This window comes from Lathamus discolor, unplaced genomic scaffold (assembly GCF_037157495.1).
Source record: "Lathamus discolor isolate bLatDis1 unplaced genomic scaffold, bLatDis1.hap1 Scaffold_127, whole genome shotgun sequence".
Taxonomy (NCBI): Eukaryota; Metazoa; Chordata; class Aves; order Psittaciformes; family Psittacidae; genus Lathamus; species Lathamus discolor.
The window spans coordinates 109,244-128,959 of NW_027069156.1; the positions used below are offsets into that span (position 1 = coordinate 109,244).

The 19,716-nt window shown below is 55.4% G+C and overlaps 1 long non-coding RNA gene across 2 annotated transcripts; it reads right to left on the bottom strand.

The window, feature by feature from the left end:
• Nucleotides 1-14,197: 14,197 nt before the first annotated feature.
• On the bottom strand, nt 14,198-18,703 carry LOC136006265 (uncharacterized). 2 transcript variants are annotated; one of them, XR_010609033.1, is made up of 3 exons: nt 18,529-18,703; nt 15,030-15,139; nt 14,198-14,382 (listed from the first exon to the last, which is right to left on the bottom strand). It is a non-coding gene; the product is annotated as an uncharacterized LOC136006265 (long non-coding RNA). The 2 variants fall into 2 exon arrangements; XR_010609032.1 differs by having other exon boundaries at nt 14,198-15,139.
• Nucleotides 18,704-19,716: the final 1,013 nt, after the last annotated feature.

The window sequence follows — 19,716 nt, forward strand, 5'->3', positions numbered from 1 at the left end:
AAGAGAGGCTCCTAAGTGTGCTGCTGCTGCTGGCTGGGGGAAGGATGCCAGGGAGTGGGGAAATGTCATGGAATTCTTGCTCAAATCCAGCCGGCAATCACTCCAGAAATGGCCCAGTTGAGGCACTGCATTTAGGAACCCCCATTCCCAGCTTAATTATAGACAGAGCCGTGGAAGGAAAGGCAATCTCAACACACAGGCTTTATAGCTGCCCCTGGAAATACTGCCTGACACTGGGAATCCTATTCCTCGTAGCCATCTGTAGTGGGAGCAGAGCTGGAAAACAGGGCAAGTGCCCTGTGCCTCCATCGCCACCCAACAGAAAAGCCTTGTCTGCACGGACCATTGCTCTTTGTATCCCCTCGCCATAACCCCTGCCTTCCTCAGAATCCTGTGCCCGTCAGGACACGCCTGTCCAGGGTGTCTGCATCCGTGGCACCAGCTGGACTCTGCAGAGCCAGGACTGCTGTGACTCTGTGCAAATCCAAGTCATCCCCTGCATCCCAGTGGGATGTATGGCATGGCTGGTGCTTCCCTGACACCTTCGCTGGCTGCGTTTGTGCTCTGAGAAGCCAAATCCTGGTGGCAGCCACGCTCCTCACACCACCTCATGGTGCACAGGGCAGCGTGTACAGGATACACAGCCGAGGGCGTATCATTCCAGCAAGGGTGGAAATCCTGGAGCTCCATCCCTGACTGTTGCAGAGCTGAAGATGGATGTTTCAGTGCTTTTTGGCTCCAGCCTTTGAGGAGCAAGACTGGCCTGCAGCTGCTGAGGGTCCCGGCCTAGGCATGAACAGTAAACCCCTAAGCCTGGCTCTGAAAGGTCGCCCGGCGTGTAACGTTTAGAAGAGCCTCAAAATGTTATTTCAAGGAGTATTGTTATGTTTTTCTCCACAGGAAAAGCAAATACCTAAGCTGCCGTGACAAAAAAGCCCCGTTCCTGACTCTCCCCTGTGCATGGGGATTCATGAGCTGTGGGGATGCGGTGGCAGGAAGCATGGGAGCGGAATGGCAATGGCAATGGCACGGTTGCCTTTAATTCCTTAATGCCCCAGAGCCAGGAAGGATGCTGGAGCCACAGGCGGGGCAGCTGCACATAACCCTGGGATGCTCTATGGAGGTGAGAGCTGTTGACAGAAGAGGTTCACACCTCCTTGTGTGGCATTACCCTCTCCATTTAGGATGGTTAACCCTGCATTCTCTCTCCTCAGAATCACGGCTCCTCTCCTGGGAGCAACCCAAGGGGCACAGAGTGTGCAGCTGCAGGTGAGCTCGAGTGGTCGCAATACGATGCCCAAAATAGTGTTAAACGCACATGCCAAGGGCTGGCTCCTGCACCCGTCACCGCTCATAACTCCCTTCTGAGACAAGAGGTGCTTCACCTGAGTGACGATGGAATAGTCGACTGGAAGCCCCGTACATTTTCCTCCATCCTTCAAGCTGTCCTTGCCACTGACAAGCCTTACACCCGCGCTTAGCCTGCCCTCGGGCTCCACTAGCATGCCTTATCCATCACCAGAGCTGGAGCCTCTGCGCCACTTACCAGCACGCAGGCTGCTCTCTCAGTCTTTCCGCCAAAGATAGTTTCTTCCCCAACCCTAAAGAGCGAAGTGGAGGCCAAAGAAACGGGTAACTCCTGCTTCTTTGTCAATACTCCTGCTGCCCTTCTCTTACATCTCCTTCTCGACAGGCTGGAGAAATAGGCTGACAAGAACTGCAAAGGTTCAACAAGAGCAAGTGCAAGGAGCTCTACCTGGGAATCGAAAGCTCCACGAACCAGGAAATGTTGGGTAGTAACTGTTTGGAAAGCAGCTTTGCAGAATAGGATGTGAGGGTCCTGGTGGACACAAAATTGAAAGGAAGATGGCAATATGCCCTTGCTACCAAGAAGTCAAATGCTATCCTGGGTGGAATATACCAAACCCAGTGCCCTCACAAGAGGAAGACCGTCAGCCCCAAGAACTCCTCTGCACCCGCAAAGAAATCGCACCACCAGGAATGCTCAAAGCCGGAACCAGCGCTGGCCAAAGGAGCTGGGCCAGCAGCAGGGCCACTCGCTGACCCTGCGGGACCAGGAGGCTCCATTCATCACCCAGAAAGCTTCCTCTATCTCTTATTAAACACTTGAACGTCCCAGAAAGCGTCTGGCGTTGTTGTCCAAGTTTCCAGCTGAGGATGAAGCAGCGGCAAATACGGTGGAGAGCCCATGGCGACAGCCCCCAGCCGCACCCTGTGACGTCCACCAGCCACGCACTGTGACGTCGCTGCTCGCACTGCTTATATTGCACCCAGTGACTTCCAGAGGGCACTTGCTGTGGGAGACGACTCTGAGGAGTTCCCGGAGGAGCACACGCAGCAGCATCACTCAGTGCCCGAGAGGAAGGTCTTTCTGGACTGCCAGTGCCAGCAGCACCCGCGGTGCACCAACCCTGCGCTATGGATCCACGGTCTGTGGGGGGCTTCGCGGACTCTGCCTGGGCGTCCCTTTTCCAGAAGTACCCTCGGCTGCTGCTCTTGCTGAAGCCCTGGGTGTGTCGGGAGATGCAGCGGCTCTTTGGGGTGAAGGGCCTGAAGGCGTACATGCTGACACACATGATCCTGGACGCGCTGCCCGTCTACGGCCTGGATGAAAGCATCCTGGTTGAGGTGCTGCGCCCCGACCTGCGGGACCACACGTCGGAGTTCGTGCGAAGGCTCCTCGAGGCCACAGAGAAGGAGTGCGCGGCCCAAGCGCTGAAACTCCTGATCCGAGAGGACTCCCGTGATGCCGGCAGCTTGGGGAAGAGCCACGGAGCCAGAGAGTGCTGGGCTGAGTTCAGCTGGTGGCGGGAGGGCAGCCCTGTGGCCAGCACCAGCTGGAAGGCCTGCCAGGAGCGATGCAAGGGCAAGCTGGTGGTGAGAGCCACCTCCTCTGGCAGCCAGCACAGAGGCGAGTGGATCGTCACGACCAGAGTGACCTGCTCTGACCGCCCCGGGGGCTGGGAGCTGAGCCCCGAGCCCAGCCCCAGCCCCGCTGCCTGCACGCTGGGGACCCCCGTGCCCAGAGCAGCCCCCTCCAGCAGCGCGGACGCGGCGGACGCAGACGCGCTCCCGAGCACCTCGAGCGCTGCCGTGCAGGGGGGTCCTGCCTGCGGCCCCGCTCCCACCCCAGCGGAGCAGGAAGATGCGCAGCAGGAGCCAGGGCAGGCTGTGCCCGGGCCCTCTGCTCCCCGCCGGGGCAGGGCCCGCTCCAAGCGCGGGCCCCGCTGCACTCGCAAGAGGCAGACCAGCAGCTCTGAAGACTCCGCTGCACCCGCCAAGAAGCTGCCCCGTCAGTGAGGCTCCAAGGCGACGCCAGCACTGGCCAAAGGAGCCGGGCCAGCAGCAGGGCCACTCGCTGACCCTGCCGGACCAGGAGGCTCCATCTTTCACCCAGAAACCTTCCTCTGTCTCTTATTAAACGCTTGAACGTCCCAGAAAGCGTCCGGCGTTGTTGTCCAAGTTTCCAGCTGAGGATGAAGCACCATCCTACCCTACAGCCCCCCCTTCTCACACACTTCATCCTTCCTGAGGGTGCTTCAACACAGGGCCTTCCCTTGGCACCGTTTCTGATGCTTTGGAGGCAGCAGAGTCCGGAGCAAGACGGGATGCTCACTGCCCTGCAAAGCGCAGCTGCGGGCTGCACAAGGGGTTTCATTTGCCTTTCTAGTGAACCATGTCCACAGCCCTCTCCTCGGGGTGTGATGGCCATGGTGGGATTCGTACAGCTGAAGAGCTGAAGACGGCATGTCCCAGTTCCTTCCTTCACTGTGAGGAGGGCGTCTCGCTGGCCGGTGCCTGGCGCCTGGCGCCCACAAAGCTTTTCATTCTCATTCTTCATTTGAAATTCTCATTTCGTTTCTTTTCTCATTTATTTTTCTCTACAAAGCTCAGCTGCTGTCTGAGACAAGGGCCAGGGCTCAGCAGCATGGCCTTGGTGGCTTGCAGGGGGAGATGGTGCAGGGCGGGGGACCAGATCCAGTCCTGCATTCGTCATCACTCAGCGCGGGCCGCCAGTCTCCTAGGAAACTATGGGAAGGACTCGGTGCAGTCACAGACCCCCGGTTTTCCCCACTTCCCACCCTCCAGACCTAGGAATCAGCCTTAAAAAGAAATCGCACTGTAAAAACCCAGCTTTGGTGAATTGGCTGGAGGGGACCAGTTCCTGGCACTGTGATACTGTGTGAGTCCTGCTTGGTAGGAGGAAGAAAAGGCGAAGCAGGTGTGAAGGAAAGAGGCAACACCCCAGTGCAGCTGGTCCAGCCTTCCCGTGGTGAACGGTGCATCTCTATGGAGAGCTGGAATCGCACATTCTGCCTACTTGAAACCAGACGTTTTTGCGGTTTCGGTTTGTGGAGGGAAATGTGGAGTGAAATTTTTGCCCATAGTGAGAGGGCTGAAGTAACCACCTCAAACATCGGCCCAGCCCCGGCTATGTGCAGGCCTCGCAGCTTGCTCAGCACCACCTTGGAGCCTCCGGTTGTGTTACTTGCTTTCAGGGTCTCCCGAACTCCAGTAAAAACCCCACGAATGACACGCCAGAAAGGCATCATTTTTCCAGGAGGTATTTTGTATCAGGGAAAAACCCACTGGAGTGTCAGAGTGGGTGTCACGGTGTTCCCCCTTCAATGGATATTCATGTATCGTCCTGCCTTTGAAAGGGATTGGAATACAGCTTTAACAGATTTAATAATTGCCCAGTGGAGGTCTGGATTCATCAAGAGAGGCTCCTAAGTGTGCTGCTGCTGCTGGCTGGGGGAAGGATGCCAGGGAGTGGGGAAATGTCATGGAATTCTTGCTCAAATCCAGCCGGCAATCACTCCAGAAATGGCCCAGTTGAGGCACTGCATTTAGGAACCCCCATTCCCAGCTTAATTATAGACAGAGCCGTGGAAGGAAAGGCAATCTCAACACACAGGCTTTATAGCTGCCCCTGGAAATATTGCCTGACACTGGGAATCCTATTCCTCGTAGCCATCTGTAGTGGGAGCAGAGCTGGAAAACAGGGCAAGTGCCCTGTGCCTCCATCGCCACCCAACAGAAAAGCCTTGTCTGCACGGACCATTGCTCTTTGTATCCCCTCGCCATAACCCCTGCCTTCCTCAGAATCCTGTGCCCGTCAGGAATGCCCAGGGTGTCTGCATCCGTGGCACCAGCTGGACTCTGCAGAGCCAGGACTGCTGTGACTCTGTGCAAATCCAAGTCATCCCCTGCATCCCAGTGGGAGGTATGGCATGGCTGGTGCTTCCCTGACACCTTCGCTGGCTGCGTTTGTGCTCTGAGAAGCCAAATCCTGGTGGCAGCCACGCTCCTCACACCACCTCATGGTGCACAGGGCAGCGTGTACAGGATACACAGCCGAGGGCGTATCATTCCAGCAAGGGTGGAAATCCTGGAGCTCCATCCCTGACTGTTGCAGAGCTGAAGATGGATGTTTCAGTGCTTTTTGGCTCCAGCCTTTGGGGAGCAAGACTGGCCTGCAGCTGCTGAGGGTCCCGGCCTAGGCATGAACAGTAAACCCCTAAGCCTGGCTCTGAAAGGTTGCCCGGCGTGTAACGTTTAGAAGAGCCTCAAAATGTTATTTCAAGGAGTATTGTTATGTTTTTCTCCACAGGAAAAGCAAATACCTAAGCTGCCGTGACAAAAAAGCCCCGTTCCTGACTCTCCCCTGTGCATGGGGATTCATGAGCTGTGGGGATGCGGTGGCAGGAAGCATGGGAGCGGAATGGCAATGGCAATGGCACGGTTGCCTTTAATTCCTTAATGCCCCAGAGCCAGGAAGGATGCTGGAGCCACAGGCGGGGCAGCTGCACATAACCCTGGGATGCTCTATGGAGGTGAGAGCTGTTGACAGAAGAGGTTCACACCTCCTTGTGTGGCATTACCCTCTCCATTTAGGATGGTTAACCCTGCATTCTCTCTCCTCAGAATCACGGCTCCTCTCCTGGGAGCAACCCAAGGGGCACAGAGTGTGCAGCTGCAGGTGAGCTCGAGTGGTCGCAATACGATGCCCAAAATAGTGTTAAACGCACATGCCAAGGGCTGGCTCCTGCACCCGTCACCGCTCATAACTCCCTTCTGAGACAAGAGGTGCTTCACCTGAGTGACGATGGAATAGTCGACTGGAAGCCCCGTACATTTTCCTCCATCCTTCAAGCTGTCCTTGCCACTGACAAGCCTTACACCCGCGCTTAGCCTGCCCTCGGGCTCCACTAGCATGCCTTATCCATCACCAGAGCTGGAGCCTCTGCGCCACTTACCAGCACGCAGGCTGCTCTCTCAGTCTTTCCGCCAAAGATAGTTTCTTCCCCAACCCTAAAGAGCGAAGTGGAGGCCAAAGAAACGGGTAACTCCTGCTTCTTTGTCAATACTCCTGCTGCCCTTCTCTTACATCTCCTTCTCGACAGGCTGGAGAAATAGGCTGACAAGAACTGCAAAGGTTCAACAAGAGCAAGTGCAAGGAGCTCTACCTGGGAATCGAAAGCTCCACGAACCAGGAAATGTTGGGTAGTAACTGTTTGGAAAGCAGCTTTGCAGAATAGGATGTGAGGGTCCTGGTGGACACAAAATTGAAAGGAAGATGGCAATATGCCCTTGCTACCAAGAAGTCAAATGCTATCCTGGGTGGAATATACCAAACCCAGTGCCCTCACAAGAGGAAGACCGTCAGCCCCAAGAACTCCTCTGCACCCGCAAAGAAATCGCACCACCAGGAATGCTCAAAGCCGGAACCAGCGCTGGCCAAAGGAGCTGGGCCAGCAGCAGGGCCACTCGCTGACCCTGCGGGACCAGGAGGCTCCATTCATCACCCAGAAAGCTTCCTCTATCTCTTATTAAACACTTGAACGTCCCAGAAAGCGTCTGGCGTTGTTGTCCAAGTTTCCAGCTGAGGATGAAGCAGCGGCAAATACGGTGGAGAGCCCATGGCGACAGCCCCCAGCCGCACCCTGTGACGTCCACCAGCCACGCACTGTGACGTCGCTGCTCGCACTGCTTATATTGCACCCAGTGACTTCCAGAGGGCACTTGCTGTGGGAGACGACTCTGAGGAGTTCCCGGAGGAGCACGCGCAGCAGCATCACTCAGTGCCCGAGAGGAAGGTCTTTCTGGACTGCCAGTGCCAGCAGCACCCGCGGTGCACCAACCCTGCGCTATGGATCCACGGTCTGTGGGGGGCTTCGCGGACTCTGCCTGGGCGTCCCTTTTCCAGAAGTACCCTCGGCTGCTGCTCTTGCTGAAGCCCTGGGTGTGTCGGGAGATGCAGCGGCTCTTTGGGGTGAAGGGCCTGAAGGCGTACATGCTGACACACATGATCCTGGACGCGCTGCCCGTCTACGGCCTGGATGAAAGCATCCTGGTTGAGGTGCTGCGCCCCGACCTGCGGGACCACACGTCGGAGTTCGTGCGAAGGCTCCTCGAGGCCACAGAGAAGGAGTGCGCGGCCCAAGCGCTGAAACTCCTGATCCGAGAGGACTCCCGTGCTGCCGGCGGCTTGGGGAAGAGCCACGGAGCCAGAGAGTGCTGGGCTGAGTTCAGCTGGTGGCGGGAGGGCAGCCCTGTGGCCAGCACCAGCTGGAAGGCCTGCCAGGAGCGATGCAAGGGCAAGCTGGTGGTGAGAGCCACCTCCTCTGGCAGCCAGCACAGAGGCGAGTGGATCGTCACGACCAGAGTGACCTGCTCTGACCGCCCTGGGGGCTGGGAGCTGAGCCCCGAGCCCAGCCCCAGCCCCGCTGCCTGCACGCTGGGGACCCCCGTGCCCAGAGCAGCCCCCTCCAGCAGCGCGGACGCGGCGGACGCAGACGCGCTCCCGAGCACCTCGAGCGCTGCCGTGCAGGGGGGTCCTGCCTGCGGCCCCGCTCCCACCCCAGCGGAGCAGGAAGATGCGCAGCAGGAGCCAGGGCAGGCTGTGCCCGGGCCCTCTGCTCCCCGCCGGGGCAGGGCCCGCTCCAAGCGCGGGCCCCGCTGCACTCGCAAGAGGCAGACCAGCAGCTCTGAAGACTCCGCTGCACCCGCCAAGAAGCTGCCCCGTCAGTGAGGCTCCAAGGCGACACCAGCACTGGCCAAAGGAGCCGGGCCAGCAGCAGGGCCACTCGCTGACCCTGCCGGACCAGGAGGCTCCATCTTTCACCCAGAAACCTTCCTCTGTCTCTTATTAAACGCTTGAACGTCCCAGAAAGCGTCCGGCGTTGTTGTCCAAGTTTCCAGCTGAGGATGAAGCACCATCCTACCCTACAGCCCCCCCTTCTCACACACTTCATCCTTCCTGAGGGTGCTTCAACACAGGGCCTTCCCTTGGCACCGTTTCTGATGCTTTGGAGGCAGCAGAGTCCGGAGCAAGACGGGATGCTCACTGCCCTGCAAAGCGCAGCTGCGGGCTGCACAAGGGGTTTCATTTGCCTTTCTAGTGAACCATGTCCACAGCCCTCTCCTCGGGGTGTGATGGCCATGGTGGGATTCGTACAGCTGAAGAGCTGAAGACGGCATGTCCCAGTTCCTTCCTTCACTGTGAGGAGGGCGTCTCGCTGGCCGGTGCCTGGCGCCTGGCGCCCACAAAGCTTTTCATTCTCATTCTTCATCTGAAATTCTCATTTCGTTTCTTTTCTCATTTATTTTTCTCTACAAAGCTCAGCTGCTGTCTGAGACAAGGGCCAGGGCTCAGCAGCATGGCCTTGGTGGCTTGCAGGGGGAGATGGTGCAGGGCGGGGGACCAGATCCAGTCCTGCATTCGTCATCACTCAGCGCGGGCCGCCAGTCTCCTAGGAAACTATGGGAAGGACTCGGTGCAGTCACAGACCCCCGGTTTTCCCCACTTCCCACCCTCCAGACCTAGGAATCAGCCTTAAAAAGAAATTGCACTGTAAAAACCCAGCTTTGGTGAATTGGCTGGAGGGGACCAGTTCCTGGCACTGTGATACTGTGTGAGTCCTGCTTGGTAGGAGGAAGAAAAGGCGAAGCAGGTGTGAAGGAAAGAGGCAACACCCCAGTGCAGCTGGTCCAGCCTTCCCGTGGTGAACGGTGCATCTCTATGGAGAGCTGGAATCGCACATTCTGCCTACTTGAAACCAGACGTTTTTGCGGTTTCGGTTTGTGGAGGGAAATGTGGAGTGAAATTTTTGCCCATAGTGAGAGGGCTGAAGTAACCACCTCAAACATCGGCCCAGCCCCGGCTATGTGCAGGCCTCGCAGCTTGCTCAGCACTGCCTTGGAGCCTCCGGTTGTGTTACTTGCTTTCAGGGTCTCCCGAACTCCAGTAAAAACCCCACGAATGACACGCCAGAAAGGCATCATTTTTCCAGGAGGTATTTTGTATCAGGGAAAAACCCACTGGAGTGTCAGAGTGGGTGTCATGGTGTTCCCCCTTCAATGGATATTCATGTATCGTCCTGCCTTTGAAAGGGATTGGAATACAGCTTTAACAGATTTAATAATTGCCCAGTGGAGGTCTGGATTCATCAAGAGAGGCTCCTAAGTGTGCTGCTGCTGCTGGCTGGGGGAAGGATGCCAGGGAGTGGGGAAATGTCATGGAATTCTTGCTCAAATCCAGCCGGCAATCACTCCAGAAATGGCCCAGTTGAGGCACTGCATTTAGGAACCCCCATTCCCAGCTTAATTATAGACAGAGCCGTGGAAGGAAAGGCAATCTCAACACACAGGCTTTATAGCTGCCCCTGGAAATATTGCCTGACACTGGGAATCCTATTCCTCGTAGCCATCTGTAGTGGGAGCAGAGCTGGAAAACAGGGCAAGTGCCCTGTGCCTCCATCGCCACCCAACAGAAAAGCCTTGTCTGCACGGACCATTGCTCTTTGTATCCCCTCGCCATAACCCCTGCCTTCCTCAGAATCCTGTGCCCGTCAGGAATGCCCAGGGTGTCTGCATCCGTGGCACCAGCTGGACTCTGCAGAGCCAGGACTGCTGTGACTCTGTGCAAATCCAAGTCATCCCCTGCATCCCAGTGGGAGGTATGGCATGGCTGGTGCTTCCCTGACACCTTCGCTGGCTGCGTTTGTGCTCTGAGAAGCCAAATCCTGGTGGCAGCCACGCTCCTCACACCACCTCATGGTGCACAGGGCAGCGTGTACAGGATACACAGCCGAGGGCGTATCATTCCAGCAAGGGTGGAAATCCTGGAGCTCCATCCCTGACTGTTGCAGAGCTGAAGATGGATGTTTCAGTGCTTTTTGGCTCCAGCCTTTGGGGAGCAAGACTGGCCTGCAGCTGCTGAGGGTCCCGGCCTAGGCATGAACAGTAAACCCCTAAGCCTGGCTCTGAAAGGTCGCCCGGCGTGTAACGTTTAGAAGAGCCTCAAAATGTTATTTCAAGGAGTATTGTTATGTTTTTCTCCACAGGAAAAGCAAATACCTAAGCTGCCGTGACAAAAAAGCCCCGTTCCTGACTCTCCCCTGTGCATGGGGATTCATGAGCTGTGGGGATGCGGTGGCAGGAAGCATGGGAGCGGAATGGCAATGGCAATGGCACGGTTGCCTTTAATTCCTTAATGCCCCAGAGCCAGGAAGGATGCTGGAGCCACAGGCGGGGCAGCTGCACATAACCCTGGGATGCTCTATGGAGGTGAGAGCTGTTGACAGAAGAGGTTCACACCTCCTTGTGTGGCATTACCCTCTCCATTTAGGATGGTTAACCCTGCATTCTCTCTCCTCAGAATCACGGCTCCTCTCCTGGGAGCAACCCAAGGGGCACAGAGTGTGCAGCTGCAGGTGAGCTCGAGTGGTCGCAATACGATGCCCAAAATAGTGTTAAACGCACATGCCAAGGGCTGGCTCCTGCACCCGTCACCGCTCATAACTCCCTTCTGAGACAAGAGGTGCTTCACCTGAGTGACGATGGAATAGTCGACTGGAAGCCCCGTACATTTTCCTCCATCCTTCAAGCTGTCCTTGCCACTGACAAGCCTTACACCCGCGCTTAGCCTGCCCTCGGGCTCCACTAGCATGCCTTATCCATCACCAGAGCTGGAGCCTCTGCGCCACTTACCAGCACGCAGGCTGCTCTCTCAGTCTTTCCGCCAAAGATAGTTTCTTCCCCAACCCTAAAGAGCGAAGTGGAGGCCAAAGAAACGGGTAACTCCTGCTTCTTTGTCAATACTCCTGCTGCCCTTCTCTTACATCTCCTTCTCGACAGGCTGGAGAAATAGGCTGACAAGAACTGCAAAGGTTCAACAAGAGCAAGTGCAAGGAGCTCTACCTGGGAATCGAAAGCTCCACGAACCAGGAAATGTTGGGTAGTAACTGTTTGGAAAGCAGCTTTGCAGAATAGGATGTGAGGGTCCTGGTGGCCACAAAATTGAAAGGAAGATGGCAATATGCCCTTGCTACCAAGAAGTCAAATGCTATCCTGGGTGGAATATACCAAACCCAGTGCCCTCACAAGAGGAAGACCGTCAGCCCCAAGAACTCCTCTGCACCCGCAAAGAAATCGCACCACCAGGAATGCTCAAAGCCGGAACCAGCGCTGGCCAAAGGAGCTGGGCCAGCAGCAGGGCCACTCGCTGACCCTGCGGGACCAGGAGGCTCCATTCATCACCCAGAAAGCTTCCTCTATCTCTTATTAAACACTTGAACGTCCCAGAAAGCGTCTGGCGTTGTTGTCCAAGTTTCCAGCTGAGGATGAAGCAGCGGCAAATACGGTGGAGAGCCCATGGCGACAGCCCCCAGCCGCACCCTGTGACGTCCACCAGCCACGCACTGTGACGTCGCTGCTCGCACTGCTTATATTGCACCCAGTGACTTCCAGAGGGCACTTGCTGTGGGAGACGACTCTGAGGAGTTCCCGGAGGAGCACGCGCAGCAGCATCACTCAGTGCCCGAGAGGAAGGTCTTTCTGGACTGCCAGTGCCAGCAGCACCCGCGGTGCACCAACCCTGCGCTATGGATCCACGGTCTGTGGGGGGCTTCGCGGACTCTGCCTGGGCGTCCCTTTTCCAGAAGTACCCTCGGCTGCTGCTCTTGCTGAAGCCCTGGGTGTGTCGGGAGATGCAGCGGCTCTTTGGGGTGAAGGGCCTGAAGGCGTACATGCTGACACACATGATCCTGGACGCGCTGCCCGTCTACGGCCTGGATGAAAGCATCCTGGTTGAGGTGCTGCGCCCCGACCTGCGGGACCACACGTCGGAGTTCGTGCGAAGGCTCCTCGAGGCCACAGAGAAGGAGTGCGCGGCCCAAGCGCTGAAACTCCTGATCCGAGAGGACTCCCGTGCTGCCGGCGGCTTGGGGAAGAGCCACGGAGCCAGAGAGTGCTGGGCTGAGTTCAGCTGGTGGCGGGAGGGCAGCCCTGTGGCCAGCACCAGCTGGAAGGCCTGCCAGGAGCGATGCAAGGGCAAGCTGGTGGTGAGAGCCACCTCCTCTGGCAGCCAGCACAGAGGCGAGTGGATCGTCACGACCAGAGTGACCTGCTCTGACCGCCCCGGGGGCTGGGAGCTGAGCCCCGAGCCCAGCCCCAGCCCCGCTGCCTGCACGCTGGGGACCCCCGTGCCCAGAGCAGCCCCCTCCAGCAGCGCGGACGCGGCGGACGCAGACGCGCTCCTGAGCACCTCGAGCGCTGCCGTGCAGGGGGGTCCTGCCTGCGGCCCCGCTCCCACCCCAGCGGAGCAGGAAGATGCGCAGCAGGAGCCAGGGCAGGCTGTGCCCGGGCCCTCTGCTCCCCGCCGGGGCAGGGCCCGCTCCAAGCGCGGGCCCCGCTGCACTCGCAAGAGGCAGACCAGCAGCTCTGAAGACTCCGCTGCACCCGCCAAGAAGCTGCCCCGTCAGTGAGGCTCCAAGGCGACACCAGCACTGGCCAAAGGAGCCGGGCCAGCAGCAGGGCCACTCGCTGACCCTGCCGGACCAGGAGGCTCCATCTTTCACCCAGAAACCTTCCTCTGTCTCTTATTAAACGCTTGAACGTCCCAGAAAGCGTCCGGCGTTGTTGTCCAAGTTTCCAGCTGAGGATGAAGCACCATCCTACCCTACAGCCCCCGCTTCTCACACACCTCATCCTTCCTGAGGGTGCTTTAACACAGGGCCTTCTCTTGGATGGTGCCTCTGTTGGTGCCTCAGTTCGAGACATAGCAGCTGGAAGGACTTCTGTGTCCTTTAAGAGAGGAAATAAGAAAGAAAATAAAATGAAGCTGCTCCTTTCACAGGGGAGAGGAAGCTGTGACTTGTGCAGTTGCAATCTTGCCCCAGGAAGTTTTTTCCTCTCTCTGTGACTTTTCCCACCTGGAGTTGATTTAATCAGTTCTGCTTGTCCCAAGGACTTGCAGCAGTGGTGTTATGCTGTTTGCATTTTGCAGAAGGGGAGAGCTCTGTCTGGACACTGTCTTCAAGGAAGCCATGCCGTTAGAGTATCTTCTATGTAGCCCAATTCAGAGACCCACAAGATCAGGGCTTTTCAGGAACAAATGGCACACAGAGTATTAACAGACCGCCCCTATGTCATGTGGTGCTGTTCAGCCTGCCTCAGTGTGGGAAGCATCGCTGCCAGCAGCTCACAGAGCCTGGGCAGGTTGTGGGTGCCCAAGAGCCAGCAGTTCCTGGCTTCCTTCCCTCCTCCTTCACAGCCTCCTCTCAGGCCCCCAGGGGCAGGCATTATGTCCCCTCCCGTGTCTGGAGAGGACTTTCAGAAGTGTCCCTGTGTCCCCTCAGCTCCCCCCTGCCATTCTAACCAGCAAGTGTTGAACAAAAAGCTCAGGAACCTGAGCAGAGCTTTGGCAGAACCAAGCTACCCAACTGAAAAGCTGCCTCCCATAGCTTCCCTCTGCCCAGGCACTCTTCCTGCCTAGGGTTTCATTGTCCCTGCTCGGTGCACCTCTGACACAGCTGGCCTCCAGGTACAGGGCCCTGGCTCTTCAAGCCTCTGGGTGCTGCCCTGGCAGCTGTGTTGCCCAGCGTGCCCAGCACTGTGCTTCCTTCTCCTCTTCCCTCCTCTCCTCTCCACCCTCCACTACAGAGCTGTGCAGCCATGGCAGGGCACACTGCCAGAGACCAGAAGGGGCAGGGACCATCAAGAGCAGGGCTGCTGCCGAGCTGCTATAGCAAAGTCTTGGGACAGGGCTGCCCTTCAGTAGGACTGAAGCTCCTCTGTCCTGCAGTGGCCTTGCCCTGCCCCACCAAAGCTCACCCACCGCTGAGTGCGTATTTCACAGCCACCAAGGAAAGACCCACAGTGTCAGACACAGTGCTTTGCATAGAGGTCTTTACTGATCAGAAGGAAGCACTGCTGGTAACAGCCTGGCTGGATGGCGCTGCTGCTTGTGATCCTGGAGGAGGCTTTTCTGGACATCAATCTTGGGAGCCTCTGTGCCTCAGAGGCTTTCCTGGATCCCACCGTTGTGCACCGGATCTGCTCCCCAGAGCTGAGGAACTGAATAGAAAGCTCTGTAGCCTTGCGTGCAGAGAGAGGTTAGGGTGCAGAGCAACACTACAGTTCTAGTCAGGACACATGCGGTGAGATCTGCTTCTGGCTGGAGAGATCAGAGCCATGGTGCCTGGGATGCGATCCCAGCCTGCAGTGCTCCACACCATGAGAGCTGTCAGGAGAAGCCCCCCTTGGCCCAGGAGTTGCAAGAAGTTGAAGGAAGAAAGGGCAATGCTAGGCAAGGGATATGTTTGGAGATCTTTACATGAGGGACTCCTCCTCACCACCACAGAAACTGGCTGTTCCACTACTTTCCTGAGGAGGCGGGTTGCTGTTCCTTGCAAAGCCCACTGGGTCCCTGGGGAAAGTCTCCTACCAAAATGAGGAGCAAGTCCCACATTTTGACCGAGACCCTCCTGCCTCTCCGCTCTCCCAGTCATGGCCACCCTATGGTCTCACTCAGCCCCACAGTGCTGACTATGCTTGGGGCTGCAGAGAGGCACCAGGCATTGGGGACTGAGCCGGGACATGAGAAAGGAAAGGATGCTAGCCTTGTCCAGACCCATGGCTCTGGGATTTGCTTCCCCCCACCGCCAGCTGGGCCATCAGCCCCCAGCTGGCCCAGGTCTGTCCTGAAGCTGGTCCACGCTCACCTTTGCACATATGAGTACTGCGAATGGCAAAGACTCAGCCTGTGCTCTGGGCTCTCCTCATCCTCTCCTGGTGTCTTGCCACCACGTGGGAATGCCACGAATGCAGGACCCTGCCCAGAGAGAAGAATAGGAGATGTCGTTGGGCAATGGGAAGGTGCCTCGAGCTGGTACAGTCCCACAGAGGACAGTCATCCTCCACGCTCCTATGCCTTAGGGACCTTCCCACCTTGGCTCCCTGGAGGACAGGAATGCTCTTTTCCTAATTATTTTTCACTGCGGCAGTACCTGGACCTCCCACTGCTCTTGCTTTTCATTCCAGGCCTTCGGGGGTGCCACTTTTGCCCTTGTCTTCTGCTGGTACTTCTTGCGCAACAAGTCCCAGAGCTTATGTTTTCCCTCCTCCTCCACACACCTGTAGATCGGCGCCTGCAGGGCCATGGCAATGCAGCAGTGGGCGCTGTCAGTCTCCCCTTGTCCTGGGTTCAGCAGCAGCACTGTGTTTTTTGGTTTTGGCCTGGGAACAGTGCTGATAACACCGATGTTTTTAGTTGCTGCTCAAATGTTTCATCTGGACAAGGACTTTCTGAGCCTCATGCTCTGTCAGGGAGGGAAAGCTGGGAGGAAGCTGGGACAGGACACCTGACCCAAACTCACCAGAGAGGTATTCCATACCATAGCACGTCATGCCCAGGATGTAACAGAGAGTTCCCCGTAAGGGATAGGGACGGCAGGGTTGGAGGAGGTATCGGTCGGTGCTCGGCTGGGGGGAGTGGGGTGAGTTATTTGTCAGCTGGTGTTGAGGTGTTGTATTCTTTCCCCTTGTTATTTCCTTTATCATTAGTATTATTGATGGTAGCGGTAGTGATTTCTGTTATACCTTAGTTACTAAACTGTTCTTATCTCAACCGGTAGGAGTAGCATTCTTTTCGATTCTCCTCTCCATCCCTCCGGGAGTAGGAGGAGGGCAAGAAGGGGGGAGTGAGAGAGCAACTGTGTGATTTATGGATGACTTTTGTTTAAACCACAATACCCCTGCAGAGGGCTGGGGGAATTTTAGCTCTCCCCCTCCCTCCCGCCCCTTCTTTCCAGCCTCTCCATCAGCCGTGGTTTGCTTGCAGTCACAAAAGTACAGAATCATCAGGGTAGGAAGGGAGCTCTGGAGATCATCACTGCCGACTCATGTTCATTTTCTCATCGACCAGCACCCCCAAGTCCTTCTCCGCAGGGCCACTCTGAATCTCTCCTTTGCCCAATCTGTAGCTGTGCCTGGGATTGTTCTGACCCAGGTGTAGGACCTTGCACTTGTCTTGGTTGAACTTCATGAGGTTGGTATCAGCCCACCTCACAAGTGTGTCAAGGTCCCTCTGGATGGCAACCCTTCCCTCTAGCGTATCAACTGGATCACACAGCTTGGTGTCATCGGCAAACTTGCTGAGGGCGCACTCAATCTCACTGCCCATGTCAGTGATGAAGATGTTAAACAAGACCGGTCCCAACACCGATCCCTGAGGGACACCACTCGTTACTGGTCTCCAGCCGGACACTGAGCCATTGACCACAACTCTTTGTGTGTGGCCATCTAGCCAGTCCTTTATCCACCGAGTGGTCCATCCATCAAATTGATATCTCTCCAATTTAGAGAGAAGGATGTTGTGTAGGACAGTGTCAAACGCTTTGCACAAGTCCAGGTAGATGACATCAGCTGCTTTACCCTTGTCCATCAGTTCTGTAGCCCCATCATAGAAGGCCACCAAATTGGTCAGGCAGGATTTCCCCCTAGTGAAGCCATGCTGGCTGTCAACAAGCACCTTGTTGTTTTTCATGTGCCTTAGCATGCCTTGCAGGAGAATGTGCTCGAAGATTTTGCCAGGCACACAGGTGAGACTGTCTGGTCTGTGATTCCCCGGGTCTTCCATTTTCCCCTTCTTGAAAATGGGGGTTATATTTCCCTTTTTCCAGTTGTCGGGAACTTCACCTGACTGCCATGATTTTTCAAATATGATGGCCAGTGGCTTAGCAACTTCATTCGTCAGCTCCTTCAGGACCCGTAGATGGATTTCATGAGGTCCCACGGACTTGTGCGCGTTCAGATTTTTAAGATGGTCTCGAACCAGATCCTCTCCTACAGTGGGCCCAAGGTCTTCATTCTCACAGTCCCTGAGTCTACCTTCTAAGACCTGGGTGGTGCAGTCAGAGCCTTTGCCAGTGAAGACCGAGGCAAAGAAGTCATTCAGAACCTAAGCCATCTCCAAATCCTGTGCAGCCAGTTCTCCCGAGAGCTTCCTCAGGGGGGGCTGTGTTGTCGCTAGTCTGGTTTTTGTTTGCTATGTACCTGTAGAATCCCTTCCTGTTATCCTTAACATCCCTAGCCAAGTTTAATTCTAGGTGCATGCAGGCACCTTGGTAAAGCTACTCAGCATTTGCAGGAGAAAGTGTCCCACGATTACACAGAGCCTCCCGGCTCTGCTAATGTGAATTTGGCAGAAAATGGTCTACCACTGTCCTCTCAGAAGGCAGAAAATCTCATTATTCAAATGAAGCAGTCTCTCTTGTCTGTTTGTCTCAGCAGGTAGCGTGTCACCTTCTGCCAAATCAGTAAATAGAAGTACTTGCTTCCATCAGAGCACAGTATCAGTAAGACAGACACGGAAGACATCTTCATGAAGCACTTGGCAAATAATGTGATGTTGGGACCACGAGTGCTTCATTAATTACTACAAAGCTTGTTAAATGGTAGACTCTGTTCAGAGCTGACAGCAGCAGCCATGATCCCATGGGCCTTCAGGTCACTGCTCAGCTGTGACTGAAAACTTTCATCAGAGATCATGAAAATGTTTGGAGTGTTGTAGCTCAAATGCACCCAAGAGGGAGGTTAAAAACTACTGATCCCACTTTGGCAGAAGAGTACATGCTTTTCACCTTTTCTTATCCTGCACTCCAGGTTCTGCTGGAGATAGATCTTTGGCTTGAGCTGTTGCAGCTGGTCTTAAAATTATAGAATGGTTTGGGCTGGAAGGGACCTTAAAGCTCAGCCAGCTCCAACCCCCTGCCATCGGCAGGGACACTTTTCACTAAAACACCAGGTTGCTACAAGCCCCATCCAAACTGTCTTCTGGAGTTAGAACAAAGATCAGACTGCAAGAGAAGCTCACAAATGAAAAAGGCAATTTACAAGCTCAGTCTCCTGCTGTCAGAAACATTTGCACTAGTTATCGCCCGTGTCCCCAACACACAGCTCTTCTTCCGCTGCACGTGCAAGAGGTTCTGTATTATATCCTCTTCCTTTTCAGAAGTAATCCCACTCTAAGAGATACAGAAAAATTGAACTGTAGAAAAAGAGATGAGAAAGAGCATGGGGAGATGACGGTTAAAATCAAATGGAAGCCGAGTGGGCTTTTTCATTGTCAGCACAGAGCTGATCAATGAGCGATAAAACGCAATTAAAACACAAGTCTGCACTCAAATGTTTTACTAGGGAGGTATTTTGTCCAACTCTTACCTAATCTCATCTGGGAACTGTGCATTTGTAACCAGGAAAGTAGAGATGCTGTGCTGGTGCAGGAGCCTCTCAAACCGGTTGATCTTCAGGTATCTGATGGGCTCTCCCATCAGTGACAGTGCTCAGTGCTTTGCAGTCATTGCTTCGTCAAAGCGAGCTGCTTGTACTTCTGAGAAGCCTGCAAATACAGGGAAAACCAGGCTTAAATCAAGAACAAAGGGAAAACACCAGGAGCTCAACTGCAGCATCCGTGTGAAAATGCTGTCTGCAGGTTTAACCGACCTGAGCCACATGTGTTGCACCCATCAGAGGGCAGGGGAGAGGCAACTACTCCTCCTGGAGTCCTCAGTACAGGAAAGACATGAACCTGTTGGAGAGGGTCCAGAAGAGAGCCACAAAAATTATCGGAGGGCTGAAGCAGCTCTGCTCCGGAGACAGGATGAGAGAGTTGGGCTTGTTCAACCTGGAGAAGGCTCCAGGGAGACCTTATTGCAGCCTTTCAGTTCTTAAAAGGGGCCTGTAAGTAAGATGGGCAGAGACTTTTTAGCAGGGCCTGCTGCCACAGGATGAGGGGTGATGGGTTCAAGCTAAATGAGGGAGATTCAGGCTGGATGAGAGGAGGAAATTTTGTACAATGAGGGTGTGAAAACCCTGGCACAGGTTGCCCAGAGAGGTGCCGGACGCACCCATCAGAATGGTGGCATTCAAGGCTAGGTGGGATGTGGTTCTGCCAAGCCAATCTAGTTGAAGATGTTCCTGCTCATTGCAGGGCGATTGGACAAGATGTGTTTTGAAGGTCACTTCAAACCCAAACCATTTTGTGATTCTATACCAGGCCACATGTTCAGATACGAAATCAGATGACTACAGGAAAGCTTTTGTTCCAAATATGTCCCTGCGCATTTCTTTGACATGCCTCGATGTACTCACATAATATCAGGGGGCTTAGATTGGGGATTGGTCTGTTTTAAAGAAACCAAAGCCTTGATTTTGAAGACAGGTCCTCAGCTCACCTTGTATTGCCTAGAAGCTGGAGCTCAGGCAGTACAGAAAATTACAGGCTATGCTGCAAAGCCGAGATAAAAAGAGGTGTTGGCAGATATTGCTTCAGCCTCACGTAGAAGAGCTGCTTTATGATCAGAGCAGAGCTCGGTGCACGATAACGCAGCCAGACTCAGCCCTGAAGAA